The sequence below is a fragment of the Phocoena sinus genome, chromosome X (assembly GCF_008692025.1).
Source record: "Phocoena sinus isolate mPhoSin1 chromosome X, mPhoSin1.pri, whole genome shotgun sequence".
In the NCBI taxonomy this organism is placed as follows: Eukaryota; Metazoa; Chordata; class Mammalia; order Artiodactyla; family Phocoenidae; genus Phocoena; species Phocoena sinus.
Window position 1 is genome coordinate 42405326 of NC_045784.1, and position 20833 is coordinate 42426158.

Genomic DNA, 20833 nt, shown 5'->3' on the forward strand with positions numbered 1-20833 from the left:
TACTGCACTTATGCCTGATCACTCACCCCACAAACCTCCATCGCTTATCCCACAGACCCAGTCACTTACTCCACATACCCCATCAGTGGCCTCCGAGGATCTTCATCACTCACCCCACAGACTCCTCATCGCTCACCTCACCAATGCCCCCTGCTCACCCTATAGACCCTGCATCACTATGACCCCACAGACCCCCCAATACTCACCCCACAGACTACCTATTACTTTCCCTACTGCCCCCACCATTCACCCACAAACCCCTATCACTCTACGCACCTCCTCATAAGTGACTCCAGAGAAGCCCCATCACTCACCCCACAGAGTACCATCACTGAGCCCGAAAGCCATGTCGTAACACCCCCATAATTATGTCAACGTTTTACTGGCCCTAAATCGCCGCCTCTGTTAAACTCAGTCCCGGAGCCAGAAGTATTGAAATTGCCTCTGCGGGACTCCCACGTTTCTGGACTTGGCATCGCACATGCTTAGTGTCGGCGCGGAAGCGGCCGTTAGCCCCCAATTACACTGGGTGCACTCACGAGGTGTCAGTGCGTGTGCGTGTCTGTGTGTGTCGGAGGAGAGGCGGGCTTTCCGATTTTCTTTAGTGACTTTGTCAGGCCACTAACATGGCTGTCCCCTTGGGAGTGTCTCTCCGGGAGTCGCCATCTTGGGAGGGTGGGCATTTCTGCTGCGCCGGAGCCAGCGGGCCCCCGCCAGACCTTCCCCGGTGGGGCTTCCCGGGAGCCGATCGGGCCCAGCAGATCCGGCTGCAGATCCCGGACTCCTCCTTCCTGCGCCTCATGCTCCACCATTACCCCGAGGCGCGGGCCTGGCGCCTTCCCTTCTCTGTGCTCGGGGCCCCGCCCTCAGGCCGTATCCCCGGGGAGTCGCGGCATCTTCGCGCGTTGCAACCCCCCTTGCCCCTCTCCCCGATCCTAGCTAGAAAGACACCTCCAAGGCACCGGCCCAGACACTGACCGGCCCCCGCCCCAGCCGCCGCTCCACTTCTCGGGGTGCGGAACGGCCCCCGATCGGCGCAGGCGGCTCGCGGCGGCAGGGCCCGGGGCGCCGCTACGTGCCCACCTGACGGCGCCTCTGTCCACCCGTCGGCTGGGGGCATCGCCCGGCTCTGGCTGTCACCGACCCTGGGTACTTGCCACGGGGGGAATAGTACGTGTCAGATTTAGGCCAGGAAGCGGAAGTCGCCCGCAGCGAGAGTTTAACCACTCTGGGCGCAGGGAGCTGAGGTGATTGAGCGCCAGAAACCAAGCATCTGTGCAGGGAGCCATTGAGCTGGGCGTGGGGGGGGGGGGGTGGGCTTGTGACATCAGTGGTGGGGCACGTCATCCAATTTTTTAAAAACTCGAGTAATCAGCCTTCCCAGTTTCCTTATAGAAGCATGAAGTTTAAACTTCTTTTCCAAAGATCCAAGTTTTGATTTGTTGCATTTTCATTAGTGTTCAGTTTCAAGTGCTAATTTGTAATTTTCCCCCCTTTGACCCAAGAATTATTTAGAAGTCCAGTGTCGAACATGCAAAAATTCTCCGAGACTCAAATGTCAAGGGAATGATGACTTTATTCAGGCTGCTGCGACAAGAACAGCCCTGCGCAGTGTCTCCTGGAGCATGGAGAGATTTATATGGGATAGGAATTTCATAGAAGGAAACAAAAGCAGCCAAGTGCTAGCTGCAAGTTTGGTGGGCTTTGGTCCGCAGGTGGAATGCTGCTGAAGGGAGCTGTTTTTGATTTGGCCCATCTCATTCTGTTGTATCCTGTTCTCATACTTAATGATTAAAGAAGGAACTTAGAGGGAGTGCAGAAAATTTTACAGTTCCTAACACCATTTTTCATTTCCTCAAACACAAAGTTAATCTCGATGTTAGTGATTTCTAACTTAATTGCATTGTGATCTGAGAATGTTGTCTGAATGATGTTGAGTCGAAATTTGTTGAAATTTGCCTTAAGGTTCAAGCACAGGCCCAGTTTTCAAAAATGTTTCATCTCTTGATTGAAAAAACCATATATTTTCCAATAGTTGGGCTTAGCGTATATGTTTATTGGTTCAAGCTTGTTAGTTGGGCTGTTAAAAATGTGTATATTGTTCCTCTTTGCTGTACAACTGAAGCTAACACAACACTGTAAATCAACTATACTCCAATAAAATTTTTTTAAATGTGTATATCATTCCTGATGATTTTCTTCTGCTTGCTCCCTGAGTTACTGAGATTTCCCACTGTATTGATAAGTCAGGGTTTCATTTCACCAGTCAACTTTTGCTTCCTATATTTTTAAGTTTTATTATTAAATACAAGTAAGGCTATTGTGTTGTTGAATAGATACAGCCAAATAACTTCCCCAAAAGATTTTTAACATTTCCTACTCCCACCAGCAAAATATGAGTCCATCAAGGCAAATCTTCTCTAGCACTGAATGTTGATACTCTAATTTTTGCCAATCAGAGGACTAATTTAACTGCTTTAATTTGCATTTTCCTGACTACTTGTGCAACTGAAGATCTTTTTCTGTTTGTTGACCATTTAGATTTTCTCTTCTGCAAATCTTCATATCCTTTGTCCAATTTTCTTTGGAGTGATTTGTCTTTTTCTTATCAATTTGTAGTAGCTCTTTGTACACTAGGGATATTATTAAGTCTTTGTTAGTTAGTGGCATTGCAATATTTTTCCCCTAACTCTTTTTGCCCTTTGCATTTGTAGTTGTCCTTTGATCTTTAATTAGAAAAATGTATTTTTTCATCAAAAATAAGTTTTCTTTTCTGGCTTCTGTATTTCCTGTCTTGTATGGTCCCCATTCCAGGTAGTCCTAAAAAGATAGTCTTAACATTTATTTCATTTTTATTGTTTTAAATTTTTCTACTTTAACTTTTAATCTAGTTGAAATTTATTCTGGTATATGGTATGAGATCAAGGTCAAGCTTTACTGTTGCTGCATCAAATAAAAACAAATCTAGAATTAGATAGGGAGAGACTAATTAGAAAGAAAGACTATTGCAATAGGGAGAAAATTCCCATCTCAGAAATCTGCAAGCATCTCAAAACCGATCAGAAAAAGGCTTTTTGTTTATAGATAGGGTAAGGAGGAGGCAAACCAAGATAAGCAGAATCTATGGAGGAGAAGCTGCACAAACAGGGGAATGACTAATGGGGTCTGACAGGAAAGTGCCCACTGTGGTCAGCTGATTCCCAGGACAAGCTGAGAAGAGGGGCACATTCCACATTTTTTGTGCTTGCTCAGGCTTGGGGGCAAGCAGAGTTCAGGAACCTGTAGGAAGGAGAGAAGCTTGGCTAAATTTTGGCTAACAAGCATTTTGTTGAGATTAATGAATGTTTATAAGGAATAGAATGAGAATTTGAAAAAAAAAAAAAAGAATGAGAATTTGGAGGGTCTGTGTCTGGTCATGTCACAGGTAAACAAGGGGCGTCTGTGAGTCCAAAGTCATATAGGGAAGGGAAGTTCTTTGCAGTAAGCAAAGAGTAACACACAAGAACACAAAAGAGTAAAGGAGGATCTCTCTGGTGGCACAGTGGTTAAGAGTCCGCCTGACAATGCAGGGGACACAGGTTCAATCCCTGGTCCAGGAAGATCCCACACATGCCATGGAGCAACTAAGCCCATGCGCCACAACTACTGAGCCTGTTCTCTAGAGCCCGTGAGCTACAACTACTGAGCCCGAGTGCCACAACTACTAAAGCCCATGTGCCTAGAGCCTGTGCTCCACAACAAGAGGAGCCACCACAATGAGAAGCCCGCGCACCGCAATGAAGAGTAGCCCCCGCTTGCCACAACTAGAGAAAGCCCACGCACAGCAACGAAGACCCAACGCAGCCAAAACTAAATAAATGAAAAAAAAAAGAGTAAGGGAATTTCTTAACCTTCACTATTTACCAGAATCATAGGGTTCAGGTAAAATCCAACATTATCAGCTAGCACGGTTTATGGAAGTTACTGCCCTATAGCACTGAATTAAATGTGACTTCTGTCATATAAGGTCACAAATATATTTAGCTTGATCTGAACTCTATTGTGTCTCTATAATCTATATGATTTCAAAGGATTTTTGTTCTTGCAGATCTATTTTTCTAGGAACTCTGAAGTTCCTAGAATCATTTTATGAAGTTTCAAAATGAATGCTACGCACCCCACAAAACCCTCCACAAAACAAAACTATTGTTATTCTGATTGGAATTGTATTATTGGGTAACCCGAACGAACTTTTTGGCCAACCCAATATGTTAATAGTTTGGAGAGAGTTAATGCTCTTTATTATAATAAGCCTTTGTATCTAGGGATTTGATCTGTCTCTGATTATGTCTTGTATTATATGCTTCAATGATATTTCATAGTTTTCTTCTTATAAGTCCATCATCTTGTTTGGTTAAATTGATTCTTAGATATTTATAATACTTTTATTGTTATTGTTAAGACTTCTTTTTGCTAATCCTGTCTGCTAATTGCTAGTATTGTAAGAAAAGACCTATTTTTAAATTTTTATCTTATATTCAGCTCCTTATCAAAATTCCCTACCAATTCTGGTAGCTTCTTAGTATAGTCTCTTAGGTTTTCTAATTGTATAATCAGATTTAGTTAATATTCTCTTTTATCTGCTATTTGATGTCATTAGTTCTTTTTCCACTGAATTAGCTATCCAATATGGTAACCACTAAGCTTACATGGCTATTTAAATTTGAATTTATTAAAGCTACATAAAATTTAAAATTCAGTTTCTTAGTCACCTAGCCACATTTCAAGTGCTCAATGACAGCATACGGCTAGTTGCTACTGTATTAGGCAGCTCTCTCTATATAGAACACGTCATCATTGTGGAAAGTTGTATCAGACAATGCTGAGATAGAACCTTCAAATTAATGTTGAGTAATAGATGTGATAGAGAGCATCCCTATGGTGTTGTCACTTTTAATGGAAATCATTTTATCCATTTTACCATTTAGTATAAAACTTTCTGGCAATTTTTGGAAAATGGTTTTGTCAATTTTAAGTCGTTTCCTTCTATTTCTATTTTGAGTTTTTATTATTAATATAATGGCTAAGGAATTGTATCACATACTTTTTTATATCAATTAATAGTGTTACATGACTTTTCTAAAGTGTTGGTGTAATGAAGTATATCGATTGATTTACAAATATTAAACCATACTAGCATTCCTGGAATCATCTTAATGGTTATGGTGTATTTTTTTTTCTCAAAGCATATCTGGATTTATTTGATATGCGGATATTTTATTTAGAAAAGTTTAGCTATATTCATGAAATATTGTCTCTAGTTATCTTCTTTTTCGAGCAATATACTTCAGTTTTGGTATTAAAATTATTCTCTTTTAAAAAATAAATTGGGGGGCTTCCCTGGTGGCGCAGTGGTTGAGAGTCCGCCTGCTGATGCAGGGGACGCGGGTTCGTGCCCCGGACCGGGAGGATCCCACATGCCGCGGAGCGGCTGGGCCCGTGAGCCATGGCCGCTGGGCCTGCGCGTCCGGAGCCTGTGCCCCGCAACGGGAGAGGCCACAACAGTGAGAGGCCCGCATACCGCAAAAAAAAAAATAAATAAATAAAAAAATTGGGAAACTTCCATCTTTCTCTACAAACCGGACTCTATAGACCCATTTAGTCCTGATTTATTTTGGAAAGTATTTCTTAATTTTCAGCTGGTTAAGATGTTATGGTAATATTTAATTTATTTCTGTTTTTGTTGGCTCTTATCAGAGAATGTGATCTGCCAAAGCCCTACTTTTAAAAAGTATATCAATCATTTCTCTGAGGCAAAGTTAGACAATTGAATGTTTTTTAATGTTGCAAGGACATAGGAGTAGAGAGTCTGCTTGTAAGATACAAATTTCTTTTTATGTCTTTTAAATGTAGCTTATTGATTATAATTTTCAGATCTTTCTTACCTTTAATTATTTTTGTTAGCTTGATCTATCATACTCTGAATGAGGTATAACCTCCCACTATAAATTATGAATTTAAAATTTATAAATTATGGATTCTTAACCGTGGTGGTTAAGAATCCGTCTTGCAACTCAGGGGACACCGGTTCGATCTCTGTCGGGTAACTAAAATCCCACATGCCGCGGGGCAACTAAGCCCGCGCACCATAACTACTGAGCCGATGCAGCCAGAAAGTAAATAAAATTTTGTTCCTGGGCTTCCCTGGTGGCGCAGTGGTTGAGAGTCCGCCTGCCGATGCAGGGGACACGGGTTCGTGCCCCGCTCCGGGAAGATCCCACATGCCACGGAACGGCTGGGCCCATGAGCCATGGCCGCTGAGCCTGCGCGTCCAGAGCCTGTGCTCCACAACGGGCGAGGCCACAACAGTGAGAGGCCCACGTACCGCAAAAAAAAAAAAAAAAAAAAAAAAAAAAAATGTGTTCCTTTTCTATGAATTTTTTCTGGTGTTATTGGTGTTTTTATAAATGTTTATACATATTATATCTTCATCTAATGTATACTTTATTATTACATAATGTCTTTTTAAAAATCTGTTGAATGCTTTTGGCCTTGGAGTTTAACCTGATAATTATATCATCTGACCTCCTTTATTCTGCTTGCATTTACCTGATGTATCTTTACATAGTGTTTAGTTTTGCCTCTTTATTTCAAATGTACATTTAGGAAACAATGCATAACTCTTGTTTTTTTAACCCTATTTCACAGTCTTGTATAGGAGAACCCAATCGATTTCATTTGTTAATGATATGCTCAATTTTGTGTCTTCAATCAGACTGTTTCCCTTTTCTACTTTGTTGTTGATACTCCTTTTCAATTTCCTTACATTTGCCGTCTCTGTCAAGTTTCTGTTCATTCTTCTTCTGCTCCTAGTAATTTGGAAGTTCAACTCTGCTTATCAATTCTGCTGGTGATTATCCTTCTATTACTTATAAACATGATTCAAATTTTCTCTATTGGTCCATGACACACACACACACACACACACACACACACACACACACAGATGCGTTACTTTCATTTACTCCTAATTTCTTAGGAGAATGTACCATTTAGAATATTTTTACTTCTTCACTCGACCCTCACCCAAAATTTCTGTTCTTTTCTGAGATGATTTTTTAAATGTTAGAATGGATGCTGGGAATATGGTGGCAGCTGGCAGTTTTTAAATCTCTCTTCATGCCAACATGCAAACAGCAACCCGATAGCAGTGTCAAAACCTATAGATAATATTCACAACAAAACTAGGTGACACAGTATCCTCAGCATGGTAGATTTTCTGCAGGTATGACTGCCAACAATATTTCCATCTCCATTAGTGCTTGCCACTCCTCCCATTGAGATATGGAGTATATTTTTTCATTCTTTGTGTCTGGGCTGGCCTTATGTTCTGTTTCACCAATAAAATGCAGTAGAAATGACATTCTGGGGCTTCTGAGTGTAGACATTAAGAGGCCTTGAACTTCTGCTTTAGTGAGAGGGGAACCTAGACACCCTGTAAAAAAGTCCTATCTTTCTGAAGACCAAGGCTCTGAGACACCATTTTATAAAAGAGTCCATGTGCATAAGAACTGAGGCCCCAACTGAAAACTAGCACCAAGGTCCCAATCATGTGTTGAAAGCATCTTGGATCCTCCAACCCCATTCTAGCTGCCTCAGACATCATATGGGGAAGAAATGGAGCCATCCCCACTGAGCCCTGCCCAAGTTTTTGACTGATAGAATCATGAGCAATAAAATGGTTATTATTTTAAGCCACTAAGTTTTGGTGCAGTTTAGTTCCACAGCAATAAATAGCCGAAATATCCATGAATTTCAAAATATGTGTGGGTGAGGACAGGTCACCAGTAGCCACAAGAACTGCATGGTATAGTTATCTGTGTAGGAAAAAGCAGAGAGAATTAAGGGGCATTTGACAGGCCTGAGAATAGGAGAATGCCAAAACAGTCAACAGGGATGATATGCCAACTTGAATTCAGCAGCTGAAACTGAGAAGCGTTTTACCCTATCCATTAACAAGTGAATGTAAGCGGTCTGCAGTAAAGTCTGAGGGGGCTGGAACAGCCTAATTCCTGTGAGCTCTTAAGACTGACTGTGCTTGGGGGTCCCCAAGACCACCCTCAGGTTCAATGATTCACCAGAAGAACTCAGAGAACTTAGCAGAGTGGTTATACTCATCGTTATAGTTTATTACAACAAAAGGATAGAGATTTAAATCAGCAATGGAAAAGAGCACATGGGGCAGAGTCCAGGAGGGACCAGGAGCAAGCTTCCAATTCTCCTCTCCCAGAGGAGTCATCTAGCCAGTGCTTAATTCTCCCAACAAGATGTGGAGTAACACACAGAAATATTGCCAACCAGGGAAGCTCACCTGAGTCCTGGTGTCAGAGTTTTTATTTGGAGTCAATCACATGGGCAGAGCTGACCTTAGTTACTTGGTCCCTCCAAAGTTCGAGCTGATTCTGGTTGGCCCAAGACCTCCACCATAAATTACAGTTTTAGAGTAAACTCTATGGCATGGCTCATGGACTCAGGTAAACAAAGATATTCTTAACAGGCGGGCTATGCCAAGGGCTTAGAGGTTGTCTACCAGGAGCTGGGCGAGGGCCAAACCTTTCTTTGGGACATGCAAGGTTTGGACAACCCAGACCTGCTGAGTTAATCCTTTATTGTACATTGATTCACTAGGGCTCTCTTCCAGGATAGGGATCTACACTGAGGAGAAACTTCTGAAGGTAAAATCAAAATTGAACAGGTTAGAACAATAGAGAGTAAGTGTATTCATTTCCTATGGCTGCTGTAACAAATTGCCTCAAACTTTGTGTTTTAAAACAACAGTAACTTATTCTCTCATAGTTCTGGAGGTAAGTAGTCTGAAATCAGCATCACGGCCAAAATCAAAGTTTCAGCAAGATCCTGCTCTATCCACAGGTTGCCAGCATTCCTCACCTCTTCTGAACCTTCACCAGCAGTGCCTTCAGCATCTATATTTCAACCAGCAGTCTGTTTTAAGCAATTGAGGCTTTTTCTGTCATGTTCCTTAACATTCTTCCAGCCTCTACATAGTATTCAACTACACTATTCTAAAGCCACATCCAAATTTTTAGATATTTGTTACAGCAACACCCCTCTTCTGTCACCAAACTCTGCATTAGTTTCCTATTGCTGCTGGAACAAATTATCACAAACGTAGTGGCTTAAAACAACAGAAATTTATTCTCTCACAGTTTGGGCGGCCAGAATTCCCAAATCAGTATCACTGGGCCAAGACCAAGGCGTTGGCAGGGTCATGCTCCCTCTGGAAGCTTTAAGGGAGAATCCATTCCTTGCCTCTTCCAGCTTCTGGTGGCTGCTGGCATTCCTTGGCTTATGGCCCCATCACTCCAATCTCTGCCTCCATGGTATTCCTTCTTTTCAAACTGTGTGATCTCCCTTTGCCTCCCTTATAAGATACTTGTCATAGGACCCATCTGGAGAATACAGGATAATTTCATCTCAAAATCCTTAATCACATCTGCAAAGTCCTTTTTTTTTTTTGCCATATGGTAACATTCACAGGTTTCAGGGATTAGGACATGGATTTCTTTTAGGGAGCCATTATTCAGTCTACTTCAATAAGGAGAGAGAATGTCCAGGTAAAAGTAGGGGAATAGAGTCAAGAAATCTCAGAAACAAGTTGCCATAATCTTTAGCACTATGCAAAAACAACAGAAGAGGGAGCTCTGACATTTGAGAAGCTACCCTGAACCCCACCTCCTTCCAAAAGTTCAGGAAAACTAATTTCTTATAAAGAAGAGCAACAAAAATGTACAGAAGGCAAATCCCATATATTGGTGCTATAAGGATAAAAGAATAAGTGGTAGAATATCAACCTTAGAGACAATGAAAGCATGATTGAAACTCATGCTTACAGAACACATCAAAGCTATAGTCACTTTTTTTTTTTTTTTTGCCTCACCTCTTGTGAGCCCCAACCAGGGATTGAACCCAGCCAGGCCCTCGGCAGTGAGAGTGCAGAGCCCGAACCACTGGACTGCCAGGGAATTCCCGAGCCAGCTATTTTTTTTTTAATTTTATTTATTTTTGGCTGCATTGGGTCTTTGTTGCTGCGTGCGGGCTTTCTCTAGTTGAGGCAAACAGGGGTTACTCTTCCTTGCAGTATGCGGGCTTCTCATTGTGGTGGCTTCTCTTGTTGCTGAGCACAGGTTCTAGGCACGTGGGCTCGGTAGTTGCAGTGCACGGACTCTAGAGCGCAGGCTCTGTAGTTGTGGCGCATGGACTTAGTTGCTCCGCTGCATGTGGGATCTTCCCAGACCAGGGATCGAACCCATGTCCCATGCATTGGCAGCCGTATTCTTAACCACTGCACCACCAGGGAAGTCCAAGCTAGCTATTTTGAACAAGCTAAAACACATTAAGAAAATGGTGCAAGGCAATAAAAGAATAGTATAAATAAGTACTAGAAAAATTCAGAAATAACATGATGGATCTCAGGAAATATTTGGAGAAAAAAGAAAAAGTCATTTCAGAATAGAAGATTAAACTATAAGGAACATGAAGCAAATAAATATAACACATGATGGCTTAAGGGAAATAGAAGGCAAAAAGGAGGGAAATGTTTCTTTAAGAAAGGAAGAAAGAAAGAAAGAAAAAAAGAAAGAGAAAAAGAAAGAAAGAAAGAAAGAAAGAAAGAAAGAAAGAAAGAAAGAAAGAAAAGAAAGAAATAAAGAAAGAGGAAAAGAAAGAAAGAAAGAAAGAAGAAAGAAAGAAAGAAAGAAAGAAGAAAGAAAGAAAGAAAGAATGAAAGAAAGAAGGAAAGAAGGAAAGAAAAAGATTTGAGAACAAGTGACAAACATTGAAGGTAGAAAAAGAAGATCCAATTCATATACCATAGAAGTCCCTGTAAAAGAAAACCAGACCAAGGGAAAAAAACAAATACTAAAAACTATAGTTCTGGAAAACCTAGAATAATTTTTAAAAAGTTAAAACTGCATACTAAGAGAGAACACCAGACTTCCTTCTGCTTCTGGCCAAGACGGAGTAACAGGGACCAGATTTACCATCCCATCTGAAACAACTGAAATAATGAGAAAACGTGTATGAAACAATGGTTTTCAAGACATTGGACATCTGGCAATGAAGAACAGTGATCCTTGAGAAAGGAGAAACAAATGAAGTGAGCTCTACAAATGCCTCAGCCTGGATAGAGTTTCCAGTCATAACACTGACAGGGGGAATTCAGGCAGAGCCCAGTACTCTCCCTGAGTTAAGGAGATGGACCTGGGAGTTCAAGGAGACCAAGGAAGCCAGAGTTCACAACTCAGCTCGCTGGAGAGAAGAGAGCTACATAGAGATGAAAAGAGCTCCAGAGATCTGCAGAGGGTCCTGCTTGAGTTTTCGACTAAGTACTCCTCAGCTCATGGATATGAGGAAATTACATAAGGCTGTGTAAAGAGCCACCAGAAGGTATTAGTGAGAATAATCCTTGGAGTTCACAGAGGACTGGGAATAGTTCCTGATCTCACCAGATAGAGTGGAAAACCTCATAATTCACAGGGAATCAAGTAGAGTACTTAGAAGGTCAGTAGTGGGGACAAAATTCGCCCTAGACTAGATGTTGCTCTGACCCTGCCTAATAAAGCTTAAAAGCAAGACCTGAAAAAAATCCAACTATTCCCAGATAAATTAAATGTGTCCCAGAATAAACCTTAACAATATTTATAAGAATACAAAAATATCCAGCCCCAAGCAAGGTAAAATTCACAGTGTCTTTCATCCAGTAAAAAATAACCAGGCATGGGGAATTTCCTGGTTATCCAGTGGTTAGGGCTCCACACTCCCACTGTAAGGGGCACAGGTTAGATCCCTGGTTTGGGAGCTAAGATCCTGCATACCACATGACCAAAAGTAAATAAATAAATACAAATTATTTAATAAAATAACGAGCCATGCAGTGAACCAGGCAAACATAGGACACATGATTTGGAGAAAAATAAATCAAATTGACACAGAAATGACACAGATTATGAATCAGTAGTGAAGAACATTAAAACAGTCATTATAACTCTATTCCAATGTTCAAAATCCTAGATTATGCATACTAAGTAGAGAAATGGAAGCTTTTTTTCTTTTTTTAATCATGGTTTGGTGGGATTTATTCTAAGAACGCAAGGTCAGTTACACATCCAAAGTCCAATTAATATAATATAATTCACCATATTAACAGAATAAAGAATGAAAACCATGGTCATATCAAAAGATATATTAAAAAAGACTTTACAAAATCACACATTTATGATACAAAAACACCCAGTAAACTAAAAATGATGAAAGCTCACTCAACTTGCTAATGGGCATCCACAGAAAAATCTATCCATAATGTGATACTAAATGGTGAATGCTTTCCTCCTCAAGCTGGTAAGGAGGCAGGAATGCTCATCCTTACTGCTTTTATGGAAGTTGTTTTTAAAGGTCCAAATAAAACTTCTGGAGATGAAAAACTACAGTATCTGAAATGAAAAATGAATGGCTAGAAGTAGCATCAGATTAGACATTGCAGAAGAAAAAATTAGTGAATCTGAAGGCATAGTGATAGAAACTATCCAACTGAAATGTAGAAGGAAAAAGATTTAAAAAACGAACAGAGTATCAGCTGTGGGATAAAATCAAGCTGGCCTAATATATACATAGTGGTGTCTCTGGGGGGTGGGAGGTACAGAAAAAATTATTTGAAAGAGTTATACCGTGTACCTGAGAATATCCACCCAGAATGACCGCCACTAAGTCATATTCTCATAAATTATTTGACTTTAAAGATAAAGATCTTTAGAGCATCTAGACAAAAAGAGCAAGTGACTTATGAGGGAAGGAAAATTAAATAGTCATCAGACTTTGATAGCAACCCTTTCTGCCAGAATAAAGTGGAGTAACATTTAATATAGAACAAGGAAAGAAAATGTGAGCCAAGGGGCTTCCCTGGTGGCACCGTGGTTAAGAATCTGCCTGCCAATGCAGGGGACACAGTTCAAGCCCTAGTCCGGGAAGATCCCACATGCAGTGGAGCATCTCAGCTCGTGCGCCACAACTACTGAGCCTGCGAGCCACAACTACTGAGCCCGCATGCCACAACTACTGAAGGTCGCGCATCTAGAGCCCATGCTCTGCAACAAGAGAAGCCACTGCAACGAGAAGCCCGCACACCGCAACAAAGAGTAGCCCTGGCTCGCCACAGCTAGAGAAAGCCTGCATGCAGCAACGAACACCCAATGTAGCCAAAAATTAATTAATTAATTAAAAAAAAAGAAAACGTGAGCCAAGAATTTTTACCAAGAAAAACTGTCGTTCAACCATAAAGTACATGGACAAAATGTTATCGACATGTGAGAACTCAAGGAATATTGTCCTCATATGTTCTTCCCAAGAAATCTATTAAAGAACAAACTTCAGAAAACCAAAATGATTAGAGTCTTTGATGTAAGGACAGGCGGTAAACACTGAACTAAGAATTAAGGCCAAATAAGGGACCTCCCTGGTGGTCCAGTGGCAAAGAATCTGCCTTGCAATACTAGGGATTGGGGAACTAAGATCCCATATGCCACGGGGCAACTAAGCCCACATGCCACAGCTACTGAGCTCGAGTGCCTCAACAAGAGAGCCCATGTGCCGAAAACTACTGAGGCCCATGTGCCCTGGAGCCCACGTGCCACGCCACCACAACTAGAGAGAGAAAAACCCGCATGCCACAACTAGAGAGAAGCCTGCACGCTGCAAGAGCCCGTGCACCGCAAGGAAAGATCCCACGTCCCCAACGAAGACAAACACAGCTAAATAAATAAAATATTAAAAAAAAAGAATTAAGACCAAGTAACAGTTCAAAGGGAGAGTTTAGAATGCAATGGCTGGACTTCCCTGGTGGTGCAGTGGTTGGAAATCCACCTGCCAATGCAGGGGACGCGGGTTCAATCCCTGTTCCAGGAAGATCCCACATGCCGCAGAGCAACTAAGCCCATGCGCCACAGCTACTGAGCCCACGCGCCACAACTACTGAAGCCAGTGTGCCTAGAGCCCATGCTCTGCAACAAGAGAAGCCACTGCAATGAGAAGCCCGCGCACCGCAACGAAGAGTAGCCCCCGCTCGTCACGACTAGAGAAAGCCTGGGTGCAGCAACAAAACCCAATTCAGCCAAAAATAAATAAATAAATAATTTTTAAAATGTAATGGCTCAGGTAATGTAGATATAGTACAACCATGAAAAAATTGGGAGAGAATAGTGAGAATATATTCATGTTTTTAAACTATTCTTGGGGGTAAAGGGAGTGGATGAACGGGGAGATGGGATTGACATGTACACTACGTATAAAATAGGTAACTAATGAGAACCTACTGTATAGCACAGGAAACTCTACTCAATGCTCTGTGGTGACCTAAATGGAAGGAAATCCAAAAAGAAGGGATATATGTATACGTATAGCTGATTCACTTTGCTGTACAGTAGAAACTACACAACATTGTAAAGCAACTATACTCCAATAAAAAAATTTTTAATTAAATAAACTATTCTTGGTAATTATATCCGTGGTGGTGGTATTAGTCTTGTTATTCTGAGACTGAATAACGCCTGTGTGCCCAGAGAGGGGTTAACATCACAGGCTTGAGACTGCTCTCCCTCGAAAGACCTGCCTCACAAGGTTTGCCTTAGCTGGAGTCTGGGAACTTGGATTTCAGGAAAGTTTCCACTATTCCCTAACTGAAAAGTGTGGCTCACTATGCCTAGACTGTACAGTGTGGTTTATGTCAAACATCTGCTTTCCTTCTGGGGATCTGGAATTTTGGTAAATACTCAGCTGAGGGTGCCTGGTGACTAAGTCCCAGTAAAGATATTGGGCGGTGAGTCTCTAATTGGCTTCTCTGGGCGGAACCATCACGCACGCACGTATTGCTTGTTTTTTGTTGCTGAGGGAAGAGCAAGATCAGCATGACCCCTTGTGGGAGAGAGACAGCATAAGGAAACCTGTGCATGGCATCTTCCTGTGTCTTTTTCCTTTGCTGATTCTACCACATATCTATTTGCTGTTGTAAACCTTAGCTGCAAATACAACTATATCCCCAGTCCTATGAGTTCTTGCAGTGAATCATCGGATGGGGTGGCAGTAGTGGGACTCAATTGGAACAACACTGACTCACTGAAATATGGCTACAGCATTACTTAGGAAGAAGAAAGAAAAAGGGATGGGGGGGTGACAAAATCCTGGTGACTGGATGGCTATGGGGTTACCTGCAGCAACTGAGCTGCCATCTCTTGTGAGAGGCAAATTCCCTCTGGAATTTGAAGAATGATAAATCCAGCCATAGGAGTTGGCTTGCTCCATCCCCCTGGCTGTTCTTGGCTACGCTGGTTAAAAGGAGGAAAAAGAGCAGCTCAGCTGATGGCTTTGGTTTTTGTTCTCTCCTCCAAGTGGGAGGAGAAAGGGCCCTAATATTCTCCCCAAATGAGCTTTGTATGAGCTAAAGACAATAAAAATCAGTTTGTAGTTGCTGTCTCCTTCAGGTAGGAGGGGAAGTGTCCCCAAATTCCTGAAGGCGGACCTTGGGCGTACCAAAAATGTTAAAAGTTTGTGTTGCTCTCTCCTTAAAGGGGAAGGAAAATAGCTAAATCAGGTCCCAGGGCTGAAGCAAGGCTTTAGATATACCAGGAGAAAAATAATAACCGAGTGAAATAAACAATAAAAAGCTACTCTAGTTTTTCTTCAGCTTAGCAGCTGCCTCAGCTCCACTGCAGCCCCTCCTTAAGTTGCAGCCTGGCTCTCTAGGCAGCTGTAATGTTAACCCCATAAATGCTGGTTTTACAGTTTGAAGGAAAAAGGGAATTTTTGTGTGTGTGTGGTCTGATCATTTCCTTTTCCCACTTTTTAAAAAATTGAGGTATAGTTGATTTACAGTATTATATTAGTTTCAGGGGTACAACATAGTGATTCAAAATTTTTATAGATTATTCTCCATTTAAAGTTACTATAGGGGCTTCCCTGGTGGCGCAGTGGTTGGGAGTCCGCCTGCCGATGCAGGGGACACGGGTTCGTGCCCCGGTCTGGGAGGATCCCACGTGCCGCGGAGCGGCTGGGCCCGTGAGCCATGGCCGCTGAGCCTGCGCGTCCGGAGCCTGTCCTCCGCAACGGGAGAGGCCACAACAGTGAGAGGCCCGCGTAACGCATAAAAAAAAAAAAAAAAAAAAAGTTACTATAAGATATTGGCTATATTTCCTGTGCTGTACAATAAATCCTTGTAGCTTATTTATTTTATACATAGTAATTTGTGCCTCTTAATCCCCTACCCCTATCTTGCCCCTCCCCCCCTTCTGTCTCCCCACTGGTAATCACGAGTTTCTTCTTCATATCTGTGCGTCTGCTTCTCTTTTGTTCTATTCACGTTTGTTTTATTCTTTAGATTCCACATATAAGTGATAATATATAGCATTTGTCTTTTTTTGTCTGACTTATTTCACTAAGCATAATATGTTCCAAGTCCAAGAGGGGAATTTTAAAAACACTTTGTATTTATGGCTATCGTATCCAGGCATATGATAAAAGTTAATATAAAATGTTATATGCTTCAATTCATCAGTGCTAGACAGATCATCCTGACAGGGAAAGCTGCAAAGGAAAAACAAAAAGTGTTAGTGGATCATAGTTCCCTTGCTTTTTGCGATTGCAATTTAAACTATTTGACTATTGAAAAGAGAACAAGACCCCGCAATGAATGATTTCTACCTATTGGAGCCTCTGGGAAAAGGGAGACAACATGAAAATAGATGCAATCTCCAGATAGAAACGTACTTTTGGAGATTTGAAATCCAGCTTTTAGTTTGCTAGTGTACTCTTGTGGAAATGAACTGTCTGGCCTGTAGAGGTCGCTGGTTTTCCAGCCCAGTGTACATATATATATATATTTTTTTCAGTGTACATATTTTTGAGTGAGTCTGTTTGGACTCTAAAACTGACAAGATAAAAAGGGCTTTTAGAAATAATAGGAATGAATCTATATATAAAACAGAAACAGACTCACAGACATAGAAAACAAACTTATGGTTACCAAAGGGGAAAAGGGGTGGGGGAGGGATAAATTAGGAGTTTGGGATTAACAGGTACATACTACTGTATAGAAAGTAGATAAACAACAAAGATTTACTGTATAGCACAGGCAACTATATTCAATAAATTGTAATAACCTCTAATGGAAAATAATCTGAGAAATATGTATATATATAACTGAATCGCTTTGCTGTACACCTGAAACTAACACAATATTGTAAATCAACTATACTTCAAGTTTTAAAAAGGGCTTTTAAGACTCACAGGTATAGAGAACAAATTAATGGTTACCAGTGGGGAGAGGGAAGGAGGAGGGGCAGTACAGAGGTAGGGGAATAAGAGATAAAAACTATTAGGTATAAATAAGCTACAAGGATATACTGTACAACACAGGGAATACAGCCAATATTTTATAATAACTATAAATGGAGTATAACCTTTAAAAATTGTCAATCGCTATACTGTACAACTGTAACATATAATATTGTACATCTACTATACTTCAATTTATAATTTTAAAAAATGATAATGAACACAGTTGTCTGGCCCTTCCTCGTCTCATCTTTGCTGCTACTGAAGAAAAGCCGCTGGCTTCTAAAAAGTCCTGGATTCACAGATCCTAATTCCCCGGGCCTGACTCTAAGCTGAAACCTGAAACTGTCTTCTGCAGCTGTTTCAGCCTCGCTGTGTGCTGTGCTGAATTGAAAGCGCATCTCGAAGAACAGAACTCATATTCTGGAATGGTTGTCTATTTCAGACAGCCTCCGTGGGTGTCTACTAAAATATGGATGCTGAGTGAATACGATATTTGATCATCATACAAATGCTGACAGGAAAGGGCTTGTTCTCTGAAACTGAGCTGCCCATGGGCTCCATATCTCTGGTACAGAGAATAATTGTGGGGCTAACTTGTGGTTACTGTTGAAAGCTGCAAGGACAGCACAGGGAGTGCGACCCCTCCCCCCAACTCCCCACAGATGGGACTCGCGCCCCTGCTTGGCGATGTCTCACTACTGTTGAGTTGCTGTATTCCACTTTCCAAAAGATTTGCGGTTTGTACCAATGAACTGATAGCCTGACTCTACTTCCTTCATCTCTCTCTCTTGCTACACACACTTGAGAAGGCATTTGATTATTAAATGCAGCTGTTCCCGGCAAGGGATTGCTTTTTATCTAAGTTACTCACTGGGGAAATGTTTAAGGTTAAAGGAGTGGGAGGTTACCCCAACCCATTTTGAAAAACAATGGAAAGTTAAGGATTCTTCCTGAGGGATTCCTGAAAGTGATTTGTCTTTCTGGTTAAATTGTATAAAAATGTTTCCCTGGGAAAATGGGTTTTCTTCTTGCATAGAGCCCTTCCAGACAAAAGGTCTGGAGGAGAGTGATTGGGAAATGTCAGATTATGATTACTGAATGAGACACACTGATGTCACAACCGTGGAGAAATATAGAAAAAGCCTGGGAGTAGAGAGGGCGTTAATGAGTTTTGTTTTTCTGAACTGCTCCTGGAAGCTTTCCCTTCTTCCTGAAGAAAGATGCCCCATGGTGTTTCCTATCCAAGCTGCTGTGAGCACTTTGAATGCAAACTGTCTGCTGAGTCTCCTCTTTACACCTGACAGAGCTCAGACTATGGGACCGCAGGGGTGGCCCCAGCTCCTGCACTTTACCCACTGGACACCTCCAGCTGTAGTTCACAAGAGGGATGAACAGGATAGGCCAAATGATGGAAACCAGCTGCCTTCAGGCAGTCCCTCTAACCAAGGACTAAACTGGATTATCTGGATTGGACTGGGTGGGAGGCTCCAAGTTGGGAGTCCACACCGGGGACCCTGTTAGCTTGTTCTGTCTTACTAATGTCTGTCCTGAGACCAAGACCTCAAATGAATTATTCAAATTGGACAGGGAGTTCTAGATGGAAGGTCCCTGGGTGGGAGGCCCCATTGGGACCCTGCGGAGCTGCACTGCCTGCCTGATGTATATCCTGTTCAGAGTGACCTAACAATTGTGAGCTCTTTGTTTCCAGCGGTGCGACGTGTGCCCTCTGGGACTGCAGTTCCTGCGTGAGAGCCCTGAATATCCCTACACAACCTCAGCCTGGAAAACTTTCAGGTCAGCTTCAGCTTATTAAGCACAGGGTGCTGTGCCTGAATCATTGCCATGAACCAGGCCAGAAAAAGTTCATATAAAAATTTAAGGACTTCCCTGGTGGCGCAGTGGTTAAGAATCTGCCTGCCAATGCAGGGGACACGGGTTTGATCCCTGGTCTGGGAAGATCCCACATGCCACAGAGCAAATAAGCCCCATGCGCCACAACTACTGAGCCTGCGCTCTAGAGCCACGAGCCACAACTACTAAGCCCATGCGCCGCAACTACTGAAGCCTGCACGCTCTAGGGCCCACATGCTTCAACTACTGAAGCTCACGCGCCTAGAGCCCTTGCTCTGCAACAAGAGAAGCCACTTCAATGAGAAGCCCACACACTGCAACGAAGAGTAGCCCCTGCTCGCCACAACTAGAGAAAGTCCATGCACAGCAACGAAGACCCAGCGCAGCCAAAAAAAAAAAAAAAAAGGAGAGAGAGAGATTTAAGGAAGCCACTTGGCTTTCTAAGATAGATCTTTTTGGTTAATGGGATTTATTTTAACTGGTGAAATCTAAGACCTCTAGAAGGTATAACTGAGGCTATACCACAGGTTGATCTTATCCTGCTGCCTGCGGTCCTACTGATAATTTTGCTGTGAAGTTGTCTTGGTCAAGGGCCAAAGGGTGCACTAGCCAGAAAGGGGTTAACAGAGCAGGCCTGAGACTGCTATCCTTTGAAAGGCCTGCTTGCAAAGTTGGCCCTTGGCTGGGAACTTGCATTTGGGGAGCATTCCCACTGTTCCGGAACTGATAAGGATCGCTCACTTGCCCAGTCTGTTATGCAAACAGCATGGTTTACATCATCTGCTTTCTTTCTAAGAGTCTGGCATTTTGATGCATGCTAGGCAGAGAGTGCCTAGCGACAGCCCCCAGTAAAAACCTTGGGCACTGAGTCTCTAATGGCCTCCTGGGCAGAAACACCACACATGTGTTGTTGTGTTTTTGTTGCTAGGGAACAGCGAGCTCTATACGATCCACAGAGGGAGGGAGACAGCATAAGGAAGCCTGTGCATGGCATCCTTCAGACTCTGTCTGTGTCTTTTCCCCTTGCCCATTTATTCTGTCACATATCCTTTTGCTGTAATAAAACTTAACTGTGAATACAATTATATGCTCAACCCTGTCAGTCCTTCTAGCAAGTCATCAAATGTGAGGTGATCCTGGGAACACAGTGGGATAGAGTACATGAATAACTATGAGATATTCTAATTCTATCATCCTCTTTATCTTTGAGAACCTTTTTTTTTTTGCGGTACGCGGGCCTCTCACTGTTGTGGCCTCTCCCGTTGCGGAGCACAGGCTCTGGACGTGCAGGCTCAGTGACAATGGCTCATGGGCCCAGCCGGTGGGATCTTCCTGGACCGGGGCACGAACCTGTGTCCCCTGCATTGGCAGGCGGACTCTCAACCACTGCGCCACCAGGAAAGCCCGAGAACCTATATTTTTGGTGTGGAAGAAAGGAGAGACAGATACAATAGAAGAGGTTAAGTAAAAACAAACAAAAAACCAAGAAACCAACCTGTATTCCTGAATTTGAATTGCAAATATCAGTATGATCTCACAAGATGGTTTATTTTTTAAAAAATGTGTATATGTGTGTGTGTGTGTGTGTGTGTGTGTGTACGTG

The 20833-nt window shown here is 42.3% G+C and overlaps 1 protein-coding gene across 3 annotated transcripts in view; it reads right to left on the reverse strand.

Moving 5' to 3' along the window:
- Positions 1-1212, reverse strand: part of ZNF41 (zinc finger protein 41) — a 57462-nt gene extending 56250 nt beyond the window's left edge. For 2 of the 3 annotated variants that reach the window (XM_032619548.1, XM_032619546.1), the window contains exon 1: positions 1084-1212. The gene's annotated coding sequence lies outside the window, so the exon portion shown is untranslated. Of the gene's footprint in view, positions 1-314; positions 1047-1083 lie in introns of those variants that run through there. The other variant, XM_032619547.1, reaches the window with a different exon arrangement.
- Positions 1213-20833: the final 19621 nt, after the last annotated feature.